We start from the raw sequence: 20,595 nt of genomic DNA, 5'->3' as shown, positions 1-20,595 counted from the left end.
TTTAATGGTACTCTATTCAATGCATGGCGATAATGACAGAGACTGGAGAATGCAATTTAGTGGAGCAGAGACAGCGAGTGCAAATCCAGTCTTTCTGTACAGACTTCTTCCACTTGCATCACAGTCTGCAAAGCCATTAGCACTTCCTAGCTCTAGGGAAGACCAGTTAAAACTGGAAGCCACACGCACAATGCTTCAGAGCAGTCTGTCTTGCAGGCTTCCATATTTAAGCAGTTGGACTAGATGACCATTGTAGGTCCCTTCCAACTGAAACTATTCTATTCTATTCTATTCTATTCTATTCTATTCTATTCTATTCTATTCTATTCTATTCATGTTAAGCATCTGATGTAGGCATCTATGTTTACTTTCAGTATTTTTCAGTCCTGGACAAGTATCCTACTCCTTTGTTTACAGGGCAGGAAGCATGGTGGGTAGCTGTACCTCAGATGAAACAATTAATCTCACTCATAACTTCCTCAGGGGGACATGCACAGCACGCATTAAGGAAGCACAGGTCCTTAGGTTTCTCTCTTGGCTCTTCCTCACAGGTGCACTAGTCCCCTCTGAGTGGCTATCAAAGCAAGAACAGCTTTCCTCCTCCCATATAAAAGGCCCCCTCTGTGTAAACAGAAATGAGTAGTTCCTACAAGGCAGGTCTGAAAGTAGAGGTGCATTTGCAAGAAAGGATATCAAGATCCTGGTATTACCCTCTCTTCATGCCTCTGCAGGAGACACAAGAAATCAGTCAACGATCTGCATGATGTAGCTTTACATGGCCAGTCCCACATTGATCAGGCCAAGAGAGAGGAATTCCTCCCATGGACAATGAGCTGGGGTACCAAGGAAAGGCTGTGAAGGGACACTGGGGCAGGATGAACACAGCCCTGCTCACGCCACTCCACACCTATCTCCAGTTCATCTCCTATATCACTGTTTCTGACAAGGCCTGTCTAGGCTAGTCATGGTCCTGGCCTGACTAGCAGTGCATATAGACAGGAAAACCTCAGTGTAAGGTGCCTAGCTGTTGCACGTGCTTTGTCCCTGGTGTTTAAAGAAACCGGAATGCCTTTGTAAGCACAAAGGTTTGCATGGAGCACCTTATGTAAAAGACATCCTACCTATTCCAATGTTGTGGGGATATGGATATTTGGATAGAGGACAGTCTGATTTTAAAAATATATATATATATAAAAGTTTTTCATGCCCTAGAATGTCTAAAACAGCATTAAATGCCTACATTTACAAGGACAAATCACACCTTATCATACAGTATACAGGAAGAATTATTGGGATCTTTGTAGTCTCCACTGAGTATACTACAAAAGCAGCACACATACAGCAAAGAATATATAGAAAAATATCTGAGGGAACCATATTTTACAGTGAAATTTCTAGTTCTTTCATGACTGAATTTAATAGAATAATGCTGTGCTCTTTGATTATGAACATCCTTGTGTAGAATCACAAGGCTACCTGGAATGGCAAAGACTGGATCTCACTTAACAAATGCTTGCAAAACAGCTATGATAAATGTAACTTTTTTTTTTTCCAAAGAAATTCTAAAACTTCTTATGGCTGAAGTAGTTTTAGTACAAGGTCGTGCAAATCTACAAAATTATTTTTATCCTGCTGAAATGAGCAGGAGGGCTGTATCACAAGGGCTGGACATGAAGTCCACTGATCATGGACAAATCTGAGTCTTCCATATGTGTAGGCTATTAATATTAGAAGTATCTTCCAAGATGAAAGACCTGTCTTTCAGCCTCTTCTCATAAATATTCACACATGTTATATAAATATATACACGGCCAATCCAGCCTTCCACTTTCCATACAGGTTGAGTCTATGTTTAATAATCAAGGAAGTTCTCCCTGGATATACTATTCAAACTATCTCCTACTTCTGTTTACCTTAAAGCTGGTTTTTTGTTGCAAATATTTGTTACCAGCATGGCCAACTGCCTTTAGTGGTTTGTTGCCTGCCACTTTACCTAGGCACAAAGATGTATTTCTTGAGAAAGTCCTTCCTATTCTCTTCTAGAGAACTGAGAAAAGGAGTCTCTTATTCAAAGGCCCCTTTGAGTTGAGCAGATAGGCAATTCAGGCTCAGTATTCCAGTCTTCCACGAAGACAGACTGATGCTAAAGCAAATGACTTCTCCTATGCCTCTTAAAAGGAAAGAGGCAATCTTCCCCATTCAGCCTTATGTCTAGGCATGTTTGATTTGCCTTCTGACTACACTAAAACCATCTTTAAACAGTGTATAATGAGCACGGTGTGGCTCTGCTGTCTTGTAATGCACGATTAGTTTGCTAACAACTTGTTTGAGTAGGCATGTGTGTTGCTTCATGTCTTTAAGATTACGCCTGAGCAGGAATAAAAAAAAATCAGAATTCTCCTCCTGTTACTCCCACTGTAGCCTTCCTCTGGAGCATTCTCTCTCTCTTATGTCTGTCTTAATTAGATCATGCCAGTCCTAATTTGAGAATGCAGATTTTAAGCAGGGAGAGAGGAAGGAAACACACAGACAATATACTAATTTTAGACAGAGACAAATGTGTCTTTTTCCATTAGGGAGAGGAAAGGAAGGAAAGCAAAGAAAAAAAACCAAACAGAAGAAAACCTTCAGGTGAAAATTGTACATTGTATCTGAAGTGGTGATTCTATCAAAGAGCACTAGGAAATTCAGCTGGAGAGAAGCCTATAGCCGAGACAGCGCCGTTACCAGCCCTAATGGTCCTCTAGCTCTTCTCGCTCAAGATCTACTACAGAATAACATTGCACATTTCCATTCAAGTACACTCTAAACATATTTATAGCACTCAGAAACTACAGGAGAAAATAGCATGCATTTAGACTCTCTACCTTCTCCCCTGCCCATCCATACTAAAGCTTGACGTTACCTGTGGCTATTGACTTGTAAAGGATTTTTCCAGTGTCAATAGTTGTATGTGTATGTTTAGGATAAACACAAAGTTCAGGGTTCCAGGCTGTGGAGATTCATTTGTGTAAGCACGGATTTAGAGGATAATGCCTAGCACACACTGGGTGTAAACAGCAGCTCCACAACAAGCAGGCTTTTGTTACAGCCTGGGTGTTGGGGAGCCTTCAGAGTGATAAGAAAGAATTTGTGCCAGGCCTTGAATTGGTTTTGAATAAATCCATTTGTGACTGTGTGCATGAGGAAGGATGTTTAAGATGTGCCATGATTTTTGTTCATTACTGTAAATTATTTATTTCTCCCTTTCTCTGGCTGTCTCCTTATATTGAAGTAAATTATGCACATGTGAAATTTGGATCTGAGAAATACACAAACAAAGGGGATTATAGTTCAGTCTCCCAAAATGATTCCTCCTTGAGATTCACCTTGCATTTTTCCACCTCATCTCTCATCACAGATTTATCAGTGCCGAGCCAGGATATTCCATGCTGACAAACCTGGGTGAATGTCTGGAGATGGAGTTGCAGTCCAGCTTATTAATAAGAGAGATGACATTCAGAAACAATTGTAAAAGTCTATTTTTTTGCAGGTTACCTGTGCAGAATAAACTGACCTGGTGGAGGTGGGGAATGAGGCTGTATGTCATCTAATTTCAGTGATCTGGTCTGACATCCCATTTCTGATAGCAGTCTTGTCCTCATCTGCAGACAAATTATCCAGCCACCTAGTATGATGCATTGAGCAGGTGATGTCTCCTTTTGCCCAGGTCAAAGAAGAAGCCACACAGGAGAGTCTACCTGGTCAAAGAGAAAATACAGCATTGTCAGAAGCACCAGAAGTAGGTGCCCCATGGCTGGGTAGTGCCTTATCACAGGAGCGACTAAATGCGCAATATAAGTCTTTTATGAAATGCTGTGGTGCAGTCACATGCCAGCACAGGCAGATGAGGCGTATATGGGCTAGACACAGTGCTATGCAGTGTGGCTGTGGCCAGTGCACTGCACCTGGAGCTAGCCCTCAGTGGCCAGAACATGGGCCACCTAGCACTGCTTAGTTTTATGCCAGGAATCCTTCTTTGCAGCAGATGCAAATGGGAGGCTGGATGTAATTTTTGAAAAGAAAGATGTAAGGTAGAAATAGTGCCTTCTGTAGACCAACAAGTCCTAGATTTCTCTGGTTCTCTTCTCTTTAAGAGACTAGCTTTCCTGTTCACCCCAAACTGAGCTCACACAGTGAAAAGGCAATGGAATAAAAGTGAGTTTCAGGAACTTACATGCTAATTTGCAAAAGCTCAGCCCATGGTTAAAGTACCCTGCCAGGAATGCAGCGGTAGATCCTCTGGAGGCCATTGCACAGCCAGGAGTAGCTGGGTCACAGCAGACCCTGCAGTGCTGGCAATTCTCTTCTTCTTTAGGGAAGTTCAATTAGGCTTCTTTTCAGCTTCCGGAGTTTTGTGAAGGGGCTACAGTAGAAAACTGCTCAAGGGAGTTCACCTGGCTTTTCTTATTCTTCGCTTCGTAGTTTAGCAGACTCAGATTCCCAGGTAACAGCAGTTTCTTGTGCTGTCAGTAAGGAACAAGTGACCTTTCCTCTCCACTGCAGACCTCGCTGCAGTTGCTTGTACCCTTCTCACACCCTGAAAATAGACCAACATGACACTCTGCACAGGACTTCACCCCGGAGGTCACTCCCAAACATGAGTTGTCTGCTCATCAAATAAAGGTACTTGCAGATGATGTATTACAACAACAGAGGTGAGAACTTCAAACTTAAAGGCAAGCCCCAATATCCCCTCAGTTGCCTGTGGGTTTTGCAGTCTTTTCTGTTGGAAGGTTGTTATGTGTTAAGCAAGTTATAAGAACAACATTCTCAGCAAAGTTCACAATAAAATCTGTTTATACACCAGATAATCTAAAAGGGAGGAAGGGAGAAGGGGAGGGAGTAGAAGTGAAGGAGAACATAAAGGCAAAGACAATATCTATGTTTTCCTCTTCCTTTCTCCTTTTTGTAAGTTTTCAGCAACTCATTTGCAAACTCCTGCAATTTATATTATACAAAGACAACAGTTTTCTTCATACTCAAATAGCAATCCCTTTGAAACAGAAGGCTTTCCCTCACTCTGAAAGAACAGTGGTCAGGAGCTGCCATCTTAAAATACCATAGAGGGCTTGAACTAAACAAATATTTTGTGTAAAGTCTCTCAGGCATGCAGGGTCAGAAGAAGAGAAGAACTCAAAATGGTAGACAACATTAGAAAACAATTGGACAGAATGGGGTACAGGCTGTGGTGTTACAGAGCCTGACAAAAAACAACATTACAGAGAACAGATGTGGTCTGCGTTGATTTGGTGTCCCAGTCTGTATCTTCTGTCCAGGACCATCTAGAAGTGACTGCTTCACTGTGTGGACAGGACTGTACTGGTTCATGACTATGCCCATAATAACATTCTAAGCTGGCTTCTAAATATAAACCTTTTGGAGAGCTGCTCTGCAGGAAGACCTGGATAGGCTGGAAGAATGGACTAACAAGAACCATATGAATTTCAACAGGGGGAAGTATAAGATTATGCACCTGGGAAAATATAGTCCGGGAGTGCAGCACAGACTGGGATCCACCTGGCTGGAGAGCAGCTCTGTGGAAAGGGACCCGGGGGTCCTGGTGGACAGAAAGCTCAACATGAGCGAACAGTGTGCTGCTGCAGCCAAGAAGGCCAACAGGATGCTGGGTTGCATCAAAAAGGGCATCGCCAGCAGAGATAAAGAAGTCATCATCCCACTCTACTCAGCACTTGTCAGGCCATACCTGGAGTACTGTGTACACTTCTGGTCCCCGCTACACACAAAAAGGATGCAGACAGGCTAGAAGGGGTCCAGAGAAGGGCCACCAAGATGCTCAGAGGACTGGGAAGCCTACCATATGAGGATAGTCTGGGAGAACTGGGATTGTTCAGCCTTGACAAAAGGAGGCTGAGAGGGGTAGCCATCACCATGTACCAGCACTTAAGGGGTAGCTACAAAGAAGATGGAGACTCCCTTTTTACACGGAGTCACATGGAGAGGACAAGGGGGAATGGACACAAGTTGCTCTTGGGGAGATTCTGGTTGGACACGAGAGGGAAATTTTTCACAGTAAGAACAGTCAACCACTGGAATAATCTCCCCAGGGAAGTGGTTGACTTGGCCACATTGGATACTTTTAAGAGTCGTCTGGACAGGGTGTTGGGCCATCTTGTCTAGACTGTGCTCTTTCTAGAAAGATTGGACTAGATGATCCCTGAGATCCCTTCCAACCTGTGGTTCTGTGATTCTAAATTATCTGGCATGGACCCTAGGTTCCCATTCACTAAGCACTGAAGGAGTATTCCTTTGACCATTTATTCTGACCTCTGAAATATTCAGAAACATTTTTTTCTCCCCTCAAAGTGGGCTAGGAAAAAAAAACCAACAAATAAGACATATTTCTAAAATGTATCTAATCTGACTTGAAAGACCCCAAGCAAAGACAATCCCACTTATTTGCCCAGTAAGCTACTTCAGTGTTTAGCTGACCTCATTGCTAGAAAATGGCAAGGTTACCTTCAACCTCTGAAGTTAATCTATTCCAGATGGTACTTCCTATTTAGCTCCATCATGAGAACTTTTTTCCATGCATGAACACCCTTATGCGCTGATCCTAAGAACATGTCATTGATGCACCATGACCTACTTTCACCCCTGGATATGTGAAGGAAAGAGTGGAGTAATTAGATAAACCATCGTCCTTCCCCTGGTATATCACCTCAGTTTTGTGCAACAAGGTATGCAACAAGAGATTTCCTAGATGGGAAGCTGCTTCTGGATCTTTGCATTCTCTGGTAAAACAGAGTTGTTCAGCTCCTTAAGATCCCAGTGTGAAAATTTTGATTTTTTCCTGCCACTGGGTCATTTCTGTGATTTTCTTCAAGTGCCTTTTGACATTTGCAACATCCTTTCACGAAGAGTGTGCACAAAGGCCACACTATTCCAGCATGAAATAATCTTGGAAAAAATGGAAGGAGGCTTTATGACAGACCACAAAACACAGGCCCTCTACTCCTGAAGCTAAAACTACATCAGTGATGAGGCACTGAGACTCAAACCCTCCTGACTAAAAATCAAGAGCAAAGCTATCAGCCTGAGGATTCTCTCAAAAAGAAAATAAAATATGCTAACTTTACAGGCCTGTCAGTTCCTTTGCTTGGACTATGCAAGCAGTTTGAAAGACCTGGTGACTTCTGCCAATTTAATCTCTGGCAAGTACCTTCTGTAAGAGAATTAGGTCACAGTGGGTTTCTGACTTCTGTTTTGGGTGCTATTACATTGGCCATGTTTCACCATGACCCAGCTGAGTCCACATTTCACAGCTGTTAAAGTTAGTTATCCTACACATGCTTTTAATTTTGCCTTGTACTTTTGGCTTAAAGCACACTATGCTAAATCAAAAGAAACAAAACATGCGTAGCAAGACTGCACTATTGCCTTTGTTTTCCTTCCAAAGCTGAAAAGTGTCCTACCATTGTATGTATTTTACTCTCCTCTGTCCTTTTCATGAAGAATAAGCTGCAGATGAGCTTCAGACTTTTCTCCTCTGAGTTGTGCTGAAATCTGCCTCTTTTAACGAGCAGATTTTTGATTCTTCTAAACACACTGCAGCTTGGCCCCTGTTTTCCTTGACACTTTGCCAAGCCTATTACACATGTCTGAGCAGCCAGGGAAATAGAAGAATTATGATTTCCATTTGGCTTCTACTACTGCTTAGTCTAATTTTCACTGGCTTTGAAATACAGCAATTGCTTTTCTTTTGTTTTTTCCTTGTCATTTTGCCGTTTTCCTTTTCTTTTCTGTCAGAAAAACCAAACAATAAAAAATTGCTAAAATGAAATCCCCTTCCCCTATACTGCTTTTTCATAAAATAATGACTTATTTGTTCCAGAACAAGATTTCATTACCTGAAGAGGTTCTTTTTTTTACAGGAAGAAGTGTGCTAATGAAGTCATATGTAATCAGAACATACGGAGTTGCCTTACCATTATCCAGTTTCAAGAGCTTTGGAAGGAGGGTGACAGCAGGGCGTGTGTTTGTAAAGGGAGGCAGTAGCCATGGCTAGTTGAGCGTTTGTGTATCATGTGAATAGGAAAGCACATACCTCTGAAGCAAAAGCATTTGCTTTTCAGAAGGGCCTATGCAGGCTGGAGGAATAAGCCAACAGGAACCTGATGATATTCAATAAGAGCAAATGCAAAGTCCTGCTTCCAGCAAGGAATAACCTCTGGCAGCAATACAGGCTAGCTGGGGAGGAACTCAGCATATTCTTAGAGGGGAATATTACACAAGCATTTCAGGAAGTTTCTGGAATTGCTAGGGATAATTTCTGCATGGATGTGTGCTTTGTGTGCTGCTCAAGGGTAGAGAATAAATGATCAGGAAAATGAAAGCAGTCTTGCAATGAAAGCTGCGGTGATCATAAGGTGGTAGCATGCAAAGTCCTAACTGATGTGAAGAAGGTAAACAACAATATTACCACCTCACAGTCTGTGAAAGCACACTTCAGCTTCTTCAGGGAACTGATAGAGCAAACTTGGGAGGCAGCCTACTGGGGCAAAGAGCCCTGGCTGGTCTTCCAAGACACCCTCTTAAAGCCCAAGAATGATCCATTCTAATTCACAGGAAAATGAGCAAGTGCAGCAGAAGGGTGGACTGGATGCAGTGGGAATTTCTGACTGAGCCCAAACAAGGAAAGGAAACTACCCAGACTGCTGAGTTCAGTTTAGGTGTCAGCTGTTCAAAGACTGGTTGACAGCCGGTTACCAGCTATGATCCTTGAGGGTCAATAATGGGGCAGATGTTGTGTAATATTTTCATTAATGACCTCAGCAATGGGTCAGAATAAATTCTTGCTGAGTTTGCAGATGATGGTAAATAGCATAGAGCACTTGAAACACTGGAGAACAGAGCTGTCATTCAGAAGGACCTTGATAAACTGGAGGAATGGTCAGACAGAAGCTTTCTGAAGTTCTGTAAGGGCAAACGCTTCATTCTGCATTAGGAACATGGCAGCCCCGTGCAATAGCACAGGCTGGGGACGGACTGACTTAGTGGCAGCCTGGCAGGAAAGACCTTGGTCCTGATGGACAGCAAGGACAAGGTACGTCAGCAACACATAGTAGTGAAAGGTAACCACTTTATAGGTGAGGTTGCAGAAGGCCTGGTTTGTTTAGCTGGGAGAAGAGGAAGGGCAACATGAAATCTTCCATTAACTAAAATGAAGTTGTAGAAAAGTCTGTGCTGGACTCTTCTCAGAGGTGCCCAGGAAAAGGATAAGAAACAAGTTGCAACAAGGGGAATTTCAGCTGGACTGAAAGAAATCAGATTTCACATTGAGAGTGGACAGATGCTGGAATAGGTTTCCTAGAGATGTTGTGTGATCTCCATCCTTGGAGCTACTCAAGACTTCGATTTGACATATCCACAAGCAACCCAATCCTAGTTGGGATTACTAAATTTGGAATTAAACTAAATTATCATATGCATCTATGGTTTTCAATGCTGCTGAAATTTTTGGGTCCTTGAAGGATAGACATTTATATAAAATTACCTCAGCTGCGTTCTTCCTAGTTCGCAACCCACAGAATATTGCTTCCAGTGTGCGGGATGGGACTTCCTAGAAGTTTGTAAGAGGTTTCTGTGAAAGAAAGATCAAAATCAAATTAAGGGATTTGAAAAGATCCAGCAGTTCATCATACTAAAGGGAACTCAAAGGACCATATTCCTTATGAGAATCTTTTCTACATACTTGATTTTGTCTTCAGATTCCACTGGATGTTCAAAGGAAGGGGACACACATGCACTTTTCTTCTTGCTATGGATTCCTCTTGCGTGGACATGATTTCAGAATGAGAGAGGCTGAATTTCTGGATCCTAACATCCTTATGTCCCCTGTCAAAATGTCACAGGAGCCTCAAGTGCTGCGAAGAGCCTGGGGTGACAGAAGTCGACCTTGCTGGTTCTTTGCTATTCCCAGCAGCAAACACAACCCCTAGGGAATTTTTGTAAGGATTGTGTTCTGATCAAACTACTGACAGACTCTGACAGACTAGCAGCTGGTGACAAGTTATTCCTCTAAGAAACTACAGGTACTTCTGCTTGAGCAAAGTATTTGGTACAGTAGAACTGGATCAGCAGATTAATGCAGTTCGTGCTGAGGCTTTTCATCTCCGTTACATGCAGTCTGAAGCTCCCCAGGTCTGAAAGCCTGAGTGTCCCTGTCATACATATGTGTTGAAGCTGTCCAAAGAGAAGCCCTCCAACAAACCTTTCCTTCCTTGTTTATGAGCCCATCTATGAAGCACCACACTATCCTTTTGCATTTCAGGTAGATGATAGTGATATATTAATGTTCCTGTCTGCTGTAATAAGGCTTCCCATATATAAAGAAGCCTTATTCTGCCTCTGTGCATTTCCAAGTGACATCATAACACTGCTGTCTAAACGCCCCAATTCTACTTCATTCAATGTTCAAAAAAGGTGTCACAGGGTGGAGTACAAGGGAGGACAGCAGTGGTCTTACCCCTACAGCAGCTACTCTGAGAGAAGACTCAAGAATACTGATACTGCCTGTCTTCCCCTGGCATGGAGAAATACTGGAAGCCCTTGCCACTGTGATTGCTTTGGCTGTGGTTCTGGGTCTGGGAGGCAAACACTGACTGGTGAAAAGGAATTGTCCTTAGGACCAGGACAACCAGCAGTGAAAGACTTTCAGGTGAGGTGGGACAAGTTTGAGGTCCTCAACCATGAACTAACACTATGTCTTCATCACCATTGGACTCAATTTTGTGAGCCCGTAGTCATGTTAGAGAGTGACTGTTGCCCTGTGGAGTCAACACTTAACTCTTACTGATGGAGTAATTTCGTGTAGGCGAGACTATCACAGGCAGAAAGGTGGCAGATACTGCAGGGGTATTCTTCAAGCCACTTTTTTCAAGTGAGTAAGAACAATCAAGAAGACTATTCAGGAAGTTAGTCAGATGCAGTTGGCTAAGACAAGTGCAGATGAGTGCATGCAATGGTTTGAACATTAAGTGACAATCATCCTCTTGGAGTGGTATAACCAGTTCCCTAAAACAGGTGGAAGTAGTGCTATCTCAGATTTACTAAGGGGTTGTCCTAATACAAGGGCAGATACTGCTTTTGTAGTGACCATAACTGCGCTGAGGAAGATGAAGATACAGCATCAGAGAAAAAAAGAAGTCATGAAAGAAAACAAGAGAAGGATATGGTCATTGGGCCATGCCATCAGGAGGAGCATAACAGATGCCAGGCATGCAGCCTAATCCCATACCTAGGCTCAGGAGGGAACTGAGAAGTGCATGTTTGGGAAGGTTATGGGACTACTGCTCTACTGTTACCAAGCAGAAGCTGTATGAGGTCACTGGTCATGGATCAGTGGCTAGGAAATTATTTGACCCACACTGGTGCACTGCAGATGGACTGTGGTAGTTATCTGACTTCAGGTCATTGTCAGACAGCCACATGCACAAGTCCTCTAGAAGGAGACAAAGGATTTAAATCTCTCTTGATGGCTTCTGACTGATTGCTTATAACTTTATCAAGTGTGCAAGTACTCTGCAGCAACCAGGAACATAACAGGAGGCACGTGTAGACCGATCTTATGCCTCAACATCTATACGAGACACTCACCCACCCTTGGTGCAGACAAGACCCCTTTGGGATTCCCAACTATCTGATGTTAATTGAGAGTCAAACCATATTCCAGGATGGGCTGCTAGCCTGAGTGCCCAAGCCAGTGCTGCTGTGTACCCTTAAGGAGGGTGTATTAATGGCAACATATCGGGTGTGAGGCAGTGTTTTGCACCTTTGGCAACTATGTTTTTATCAGTACGGGGAGGAGTGTGACTCTTAATACATTCATTTAGTCTCCTTACCAAGAAGAGCTAGCTTCTCTTCCAGGTCCTTAAAGACTCCTTTGCCTGTTACACAGAAATATTGTGTTTAGCAGTGTCTTTGAGGGCCTGTAACCACCAGTACTTAAAATCAATACTGTATGTCCACCAAACATTACATGCTAAAATAAAAAGGATAAAAATCTAGGTGGGATGGTGCGATAAAGAATTAGCCAGCAGTGGGGGAGAAGGAACAACCAGACAGGCAACCTCTACTAGAAAGTAAACTTCTAGGTCACCTATTAGTCAGCTTCACTGCTCCTGGTTTATTAGCATTATATTTGTGTGGAGGTGGTGGGTGTTTTGTGTGTGAAAGCGTTGCTGTGCAACAGCAAAAACTTGTCACAAATTAAAATTCACAAAACTTACATGAAAAGAAGAGGGAAAAAGCAACCTGTTCTTGGGAAGAATTTTTTTTAATCTGACTTCATCCTAGGCAATTAACTTCTTGTAAGAAGAGACCTATTTTGCTCCACAGGGGAGCGAAAAAACATCCATGCAATAAAATATGGTGAAGGCTGAAGGAAATTAAGCTGAATTCACAAAAAAAGTCAAGCAAAAGGGTCAAGTGAAATTGCTCCACAAAGTGTTCATTTCTAGCCTTTCTGCAGAGCTTCAACCAGCACAGCAAAAGCTCTGATGACCTATTACCCTTATTTCAAATTGTCTCTTCAACCACAATGGTGACAGGAAGATTTTTTCAATAATTTAAAAAAGAAAAAAGGAAAAAACCTGGCAAATAAACAGGCCAAATCCCAAAACTTGTCCAGTTCAATGCAGCCTACCCAAGGGCAAACAAAACCAAGTTTTCTTCTGTTTCTGCCTTGCAGAGGTCACCATTTCAGGACTAAAGATTTTTTCCTGAAACAAAACAAAATAAAATAAAGAGTGTATTTGATGGTCCATTTTCTATCTTTTCCTCCATTTTTTAAAACACAAAATCAGATCAACACAGCTGCCCTTCTTAGATACCATAGACACACCCTACCAAGAAAAGCAGCCAGTCTCTTATCTGAGCAAATATCATTTAACTTCCTAAAATCCAAACAGTAGAATCTAGCTTGGAGCTGCAAGTAAGGACTTGAATTTCTTTCTAGCCCATTAGAGGGGTCATTTCTTGACCATAAGTGTGGAGTTCCCTGAGGTCCCTTCCAACCTGTGATTCTGTGATTCTGAGTTGCTGTGTAGAGTGACTGAGGGTTAGAAGATGTTAGCCTGAACTGAGTCTTCAGTACCTCTCTACATAGCAAGCTGGGGACTTACCTTTGCATTTTCTTCCAGCAGCGATCTAACTGCATTAACTGACAGTCATCTGGTACCTGATTATTCAGAGAATGCCTCTAACAGTCTTACCCATTTGGATTAAATTCAAGAAAATACTGTAGTTTGTATCCGTGTCTGTGGATATTAATTTTTCTCATAAGGCCCCCTTTGCAACATAGAACAAATTTATTAACAAGCACAAATGAGCTACTCATGCAGAAAATGCTGGGGACAATAGGCTCAGTAAAGCCTAGGAAAGTTATCTTGTCAAGATTAGTAATTCAGGAAAAAACTGTGAGGCAGGGATGAGCTACCTGCAGCAGGAGAGGTTAGAGCTGGCTGGAGTAACCTTCTTTTTAGACCTCTGAGGGTAAAAACATTAGGCAAAAGAAGGCTTCAGACATGGCATTAGATTTTAATCACAGCAGATTTGTTTCTTATTTTGGATATGGCCGGAGGACCCTGTAGTATGTTTGTTCTATTTACTGCAAGTTGTATGCTGTGTAGACCTGTTAGTTAACTTTATTATTTAATTGTATTAGGGCACAAATGCATGCGCTTGCACATTATTACCATGTCCTTTAATTCAGAGTACATGTTGACATGGTTTTACCCTGTGCCAACCAACACTGTAAGATAAAACCAGGTCACATTTCAGGGGATGGCACAGGCTGCAGTTTTTTCCTGGTAGGATGATCAAGGCAATACTGCTTCAGTTTGTTTCCTCTGGTCTGGTCTGCAAATGTAATCTCAGCAGGCCTGTCCTTTTTACTGCCTATCTTCCACAAATACACCCTCAACACTGAGCTACAAAAAGTCAGCTCCCTTGTTCTTTGCTAGTGTCTGAGAAGAAACCTATACATACAATATAATAAAGGATTAAGTGGGGACTGTGGTTCTGGTCTCCATACACACAGTAATGACACAGAGACAGGGGCTGTCACTAACAAAGGTTGGTGGCACCTGCTGGCATGATCATATGTTGTGTGTTGGGCTAAGGGTGTTGTGTTCTAGATGCAAGAGGCCATGAGACAGGTACTGAGCCAAAGTTTGCCCCAGCTGAGGAGTATGCATGCAGCTAGCTCAACATGGAGAAGCCAGCTCTGCATGGGGTAGATATGCAGCTGTATACGCAAGCTGGTTCTGAGCTAAGACATAATCCCTGCATACTGACAAATACCCAGCCACAGGTATTCTTCAATGGCAGCATGTTGGGTGGCCCAGCAAAGGAAAGCTGGACTCAACCACCAGTGTAATATTGTCACTTCAGGGAAATCCCATGTTTAAAGGAGAGCTGTGGTGGTGTGTCAGCTCAGGCAACAATGGAATTCATCTGTCAGAGCCAGCGTCCCTCCCACCAGGAACCCATTTAGTGTTGCCTAATTAGGGCTACAACCAAGTACAGAAATTTAATAGATGCTGTTTCCCCTGCTTGGTTCTGCATTTCAGGGAACACCTCTCTTGCTGTAAGGCACCGTGCACCATATGTCACAGTCTGCATGGCTTCAAAAGAAGTTTTCTCCACTGTTTAGCCAGAATGCCCTGTGTTCCCTTTGTCTGGGCTGAAGAGTATCAGTTACCAGAGAAACATCCTCACACCTGATTTCCAGATCAATGAATGTATACATCTGCTTTTCTTCCAGGCAGACCTATGCAGTGACACCATCTCTGAAGGATTCTCAGATCCCTCACATCTTCCTGTAGCTCTTGCTATACACAGAGTGTATACCTGAGTGCTTGCCAATATTGGAAGGCCTTTAGATAACAGCATGAAAAAAAACCAGAGTGTGATTAAGTCAGGAGAAGAGAAAATAAGATGTGAAACAGAGCACAGGCTTGGAATTGCTTTCTTCTTCCAAAGTGTAAGAAAATACAGTGGTTTACCAGCATGCCACTCCTTTTCATGGCAAAGGCAAACCAGTGATTTATCTCCTTGGAGTTGCAGTCAACACCTTGCTTCTATATCAGGTTCATCTTCCATCCATGGGACTTCTTATGAGCAGCCTGTAGTTTACCAGTGTAAGCAAGTCTGGACCCCATTACCAGTAGCACACTCTGATTCCACATGCAGATTTGCAACCTACACAGCACTTTGCCTAGTTTCAAAGCTGTTCAGAGTGTAGCTAGAACAAGCATCTCACATTATAAAGTAACATGTTTCTGGTGTGGGGCTTTTCTCCAGGCAGGTTCAAAACATGGAGAATTTTTTCACAAGTTTTCCATCTCAGTTGTAAGTACGGAAGTGTGCATGGCCATGGCCTATTATGGAGGAAACATGAAGAAAATGGGTGAAGAGATATTTTTTTCTGAACTGGTACCAGTAGCAGCAAGGCCTACGTGCTAGATCGAAACCACTCACTTGATGTTAACACTTGACTTATGGGTCATGAACATTGAAGTTTAAGAGCTATGTTTTATTTGTGGACTTATGGAGCTGAGATTCAAAAGGTGTGAGATTTACATGTAAGGTCCAGTTCTGGAAGGTGGAAGCTGGGCTGTGACATATCAACCTGGGGTCAGAGTTTCCCTGCCATGCTCATAGGTGTTAGTTAAGCTTCTCTAAATGCCAAACAACTGTCTAATTAATAAAGTATTAGAATCATGGAATAACTTCCATTTGAAGGGACTTCTGGAGGTCATCTGGTCCAATCCCCACTTAAAGCAAGGCCAACTTTGATCAGGTTACTGAGGGCCCTGTCTAGACTGCTTTGAAGTACCTCCAAGGGAGTGTAAGAAAGAAAAGGTAGATCCATGTTTGGGGATATGAATCAGCATTTCAGAAACTGTGTTTGGGAGAGCAGGGAAAGGAAGGTTATGAGCAAGAAATGAACAACATATTTTTGGTAAAGGAATTGCTTGATATATGTGAAGGGTGGGGTCAATTTTGTTTGCTAAATGGGGATCTAGATTTTTGAAATTTGGGAAATAATTTTTGTGGCAAACAGCACATCCTTAAGCATAAACAAAACCTCAGGTTAGCATACAGCCTGTTTTTTTCCCATCTTTTCCTAATACCATTCTCTAAGAGAAAGGAGAAAAAAGAAGTTGATGTGTTGTTCTTCCTATTTGTTGCCCGTTTGAGTGAATCCATTTGTTGGAGCTATGGGAGGTTGGTAGAAGGTAGTGTTTTCAAATATTTTCTCCTAGAAAAGTCTAAACCCACAGTAGAAAACAGTTTTACATGACAAGTGACTTCATAATGGTCCTGCAATGTTTTTCTCAGGACTTCAGTGCTCATCTCATAGCTGCTGGCGACACTGAAGATTCAAGTTCTTTAGTGCTGCCCCCTTGCAAGAAGCATTAGTAGGATGCTAGATGTATTAAGATTAAGAGAAAATCTCAAACAATGGGTAATATCAGAGGAACAGTGGAGGATCTATACAGAAGTGTGCCAAAGCAGTCATTTAAGTTGTTTCATCCAGCAGGCAACAATTTTTTCTACAGGCATCATTGTGAATTAGACTGACCTACATTTTAGCTCATTTATAATTCAGTGGGGGGTACAAGAAACTGCCACAATTTTTCAGAGTTGGACAGGGGGCTTCAGCGTCGCTGCTGTAGCTACAGAACAAAGAGTATTTGAAAGAAGGTTAAATTCAGAGGAGGTTGTGCTATGGAAAGAGGGCTTTGCTTTGCAAGTGCTCTCACTCATTATCAATAGAAACATCAGTTCTAACTGTCCAGCTTTCAATACAGGAACAGGCTTAAATCTTTACCACAATTTGTCTCACAGTATGCAGGCCTCTCCCATCTCCTTCTGTGACTGATCACAAATCAAACTTTAGCATAATTGAAAGAATAACTCTAAAACATTGACCTTTTTTCCTTATATGGTGTAGAAGTTGAAAGGATGGTGAGTTTGTACCCAGCAGTAAGTTCTCCAACCTCCCATTAAGTCATTCATCTCCAGTCTATTCCTCCAGCTAGTGTTAACTACATAGATGATCCATGTATGCCACTGTGCTCGTTTGCTATGTGCCTTGTAAGGCATTTGTCTCTGCCTGTTAACAACCAGACTTCTAGCATTTCAAGGAACAGACACTGGGAAAACTGAGGGCAGAGGCTAAGACTGTGACCATTCTATTCATCAATTGGGAGCTTAAAACTAAAATTCTAACCCACACATCATGAAAGTGATCCTTAACAAAAATAGACCAAAAAAACAGAAGTTACAAATTCCAAACGTTTGCTTAAAAATTCAAATCTACAGCTACATTCTGCATTCGTGGTTTTCTTCCAAAGAAAATGTCAGAACTAACTAGCAAGTGTTGAAAACTGCCTTCCACATTTTATTTCCACCCTCAGCCATTTGGGTACTGGTCCATATTTCTGCCAGTAATTACTTGTAAACCTTCCAAGATGCAAGGGCTACGAAGAAGAAACAGGTATAGAAAGAAGGCATAATGATAAAAAGCTTACTTGGCCCACCTTAGATTTAGAAATTAAAGTTTCCTTAATCATAGCATGCAGTGAAGTCACTGTTTTCTTATGCCAACTGCACAACCAGAGGGATTGTGTAGCTTTATCCAGACCTTATTCATACCCAATGGTTGTGGTGGATTTGTCGTTTCAATTATGCATGCTCTGAGAGTAGAAAGATGAATTCATAATGAACTTCCAATGCCATCAAGGAGAAAATCAGCTTCATGTGCTAAAGTAATGTACATGAGTATTTTTGCCTTATGCCTGCCTACAAAACAGTTTCCAAAGACAGCAGGAGGGAGGTAAGTCTCATATGTAGAGAAAAACAACAGTACACTTACTGCATCTCTCATACCCATCCATTGTTGCAAATTGCCTCTATAAAACACACTCCTCCACCTCACTGAAGAGCCAGCGCAGCCTTCCCTTCCTTCTCAACGAGTAACCTAACCAACTCCTCCACTTCTTCACCCCTTGTCAGTTAATCATGATGACCCAGTAGCTCCAAAATGCACTCTAAAGATGCACATCACTTCCAGAATATGGTGCTCAAATGTGTCTAGAAGAAAAATTATTTTAGCCTGCGGATAAGACTGAAAGATATTAAATATTGGAAATGTGTTATCTTCTGATTATAGCCCCTCCTTTTACAGCCTCACTTTCTTTCTTGTTGGTTCCCCCTACTCCTCTTACCTTCAACAGCAAGCATAATCCCAGTTACTCTACTGTGGTAGAATTGACCGAGTGGCAGACAAGCATAAAGTAACTGTATCAGGTCAAAGTCGAATCTGAGATTATTTCACTTTCCAGACCAAACTCTGTTTTCACAGCTGAGGTTATTGGCAGCACATACGATCTGCTAAAGAAAATAATGTAGACCCCAGAATTAGCTAGATAAATCTTTGCAGTCACATTTCTTCTAATAACTCCTTTTAAGGTGTAAACTTGAAAACAACTACTGCCACGTATTCAAAATACGTTCCACATTTGCCCTAAAGTTTGTTTATTAAGGGAGGAGAGAAGGGGGAGAAAAAGCACTTTTGAAATGCTTTCTATTCCTGAAGACACCTCCTATACTGTTATTTATTCAGCAAGACTTACGGTGTTTTCCTTCTTTTTACCTAGTGAAAACAAAGTCAACACTTCTCATTTTCCTATGGAAGTTTTTTCAGCCAGAAATGTGACACTTTTATGAGGCACTTTGATCAGCCATTATGCTGCCGACAGATGAAAATAATAACAGTACCAAAATAATGTGCACTAATTAGCTAGCTTTAATTCTCGCTACATGCTTTTCAGTTTAATGAGTACCCCCTTATCTCTCCATCTTAAAGGAGGAACAGCAGCACAGAAGAGATGAAACCTCCTGACCCAAAGTCATAACAAATTTGAAATACAGCTTGAATTTGAACCTAGGACTCTGATGTGACCACCAGGCTTCCAAATATTCGATTCCCCTAGGGGAAGGAAGAAAAAATTTAAAAAACCCAACTTGCTTGGTCACTCTGAAATTCAGCTAAAAGGCTTCTCAGCCCCAAAAGGAGAGGACTGAATAGCAACGTGTCCATAAAGCCTTTTGTTTGCATACCATAAGCTTTGATTGTCAGCTTGGTCAGTCTGATGGCAAGCAAAAGACCATTTCTCTTTAACAATTGCTCAGTGGCCTGCACAAAACAAATTGGTTGTTATCTTGATCTTACATGGAATGGAAATAGAACAAGATAACCATTACATCTGTGAGAATAACTTACAGTGATTTATATACTCAGTGAATCAAAGCATTTTCCTCCTTGCAAAAAAGACAAGGCTTGCACTAAAGAGGGATCTACTGGAATGGAACACACCTCATTCTTTCCCAAATGCAGATCTTTTGTTCAGGTGTGTGAAGATTTATGCCTATACAATGCAGTATAAGCATAAGCAATGCAAATTTCATCTGTCTTTGCCAATGAACCTGATAGCCACTTTAGAGGGAAGCAATGAGCTTATATTAATTTCAACAGAGCCTGGAATTAGGCATCCAACAAGAATTATTCTGATGGTGTTGTTATTCAGTATTTCATGACTGATCAAAGATGTTAAAATGATAAAGTGAGTATCCCTCTGAAGATCTGTGGGTAAGGTTTATTCCTTCATGAGCATAAAATTAAAGCATCAATATTAAAGTGGCAGGTGTTTCTTTTTTACCTAGATGTTCTGCAATGCACCTTGAAATATTTGTGCTTCCTTCCTGTAACTGGAGCTGAGATAAGCTTCCAAATCTTGAAATTGAATTTCCTTTCTCTGGAGGGCTTTAGAACACCATCCATTTTTCACACTGTAAAGAGAGGGTGCCTGTGCCAATCCATTTTTAATAGCTGCGATTAGTTGTGTTTCTTGATTCAACAAATACAACTCATTTCACCTGGAAGGAAGGAAGAGGAAAGGGTAAAGAAAATGTGTTAAGAACATTTAAGCCTTTCATGGGCCACATGAACCTTGCCTCACCATGGCTTTTAGTCTCCTATTACCTTAATTTTCTAAAGGTGGAATGAAGGTGCTCAATGCTTTCCCACTCCACTTCCCAAAGGAGAAATTATATGCTTCTCCACGCAAGAAATGCCAACCTTCCCTTTCCATTTTTTTCCACCTGACCCTGGACTCTGTTAAAGAAATCTTGCCTGCTGTTATGTTTTGGCTACATCTATAATATGTTCGATTATGCCAAGAAAGGTTCAATATCTGGAGCATGGCTGGCTACAATAATAAAGGGTCAAACAGGTTACTCCCTGGAAAGCCTTGGCCTGTGCAGCTAGTTTCAAGGTGTGATTGGTCTGACTTTAGCCAGGACCCTTGCAAAGATGTAAAAGCTGGAATCAGTCTCCTATGGAGGTTGAGCATCTCATCTCTTCGTGAAGAGGGTAGAGAGGCTTCAAACCTGGCAACTCACAGTTCATTCGTGTGTGTTCATAAACCTTGGATGTAGAAACAGTAAATTTCTGTTTTCAAA

The sequence above is a fragment of the Phalacrocorax aristotelis genome, chromosome 1 (genome assembly GCF_949628215.1).
Source record: "Phalacrocorax aristotelis chromosome 1, bGulAri2.1, whole genome shotgun sequence".
Classification (NCBI taxonomy): Eukaryota; Metazoa; Chordata; class Aves; order Suliformes; family Phalacrocoracidae; genus Phalacrocorax; species Phalacrocorax aristotelis.
This window is presented reverse-complemented; position numbering follows the sequence as displayed.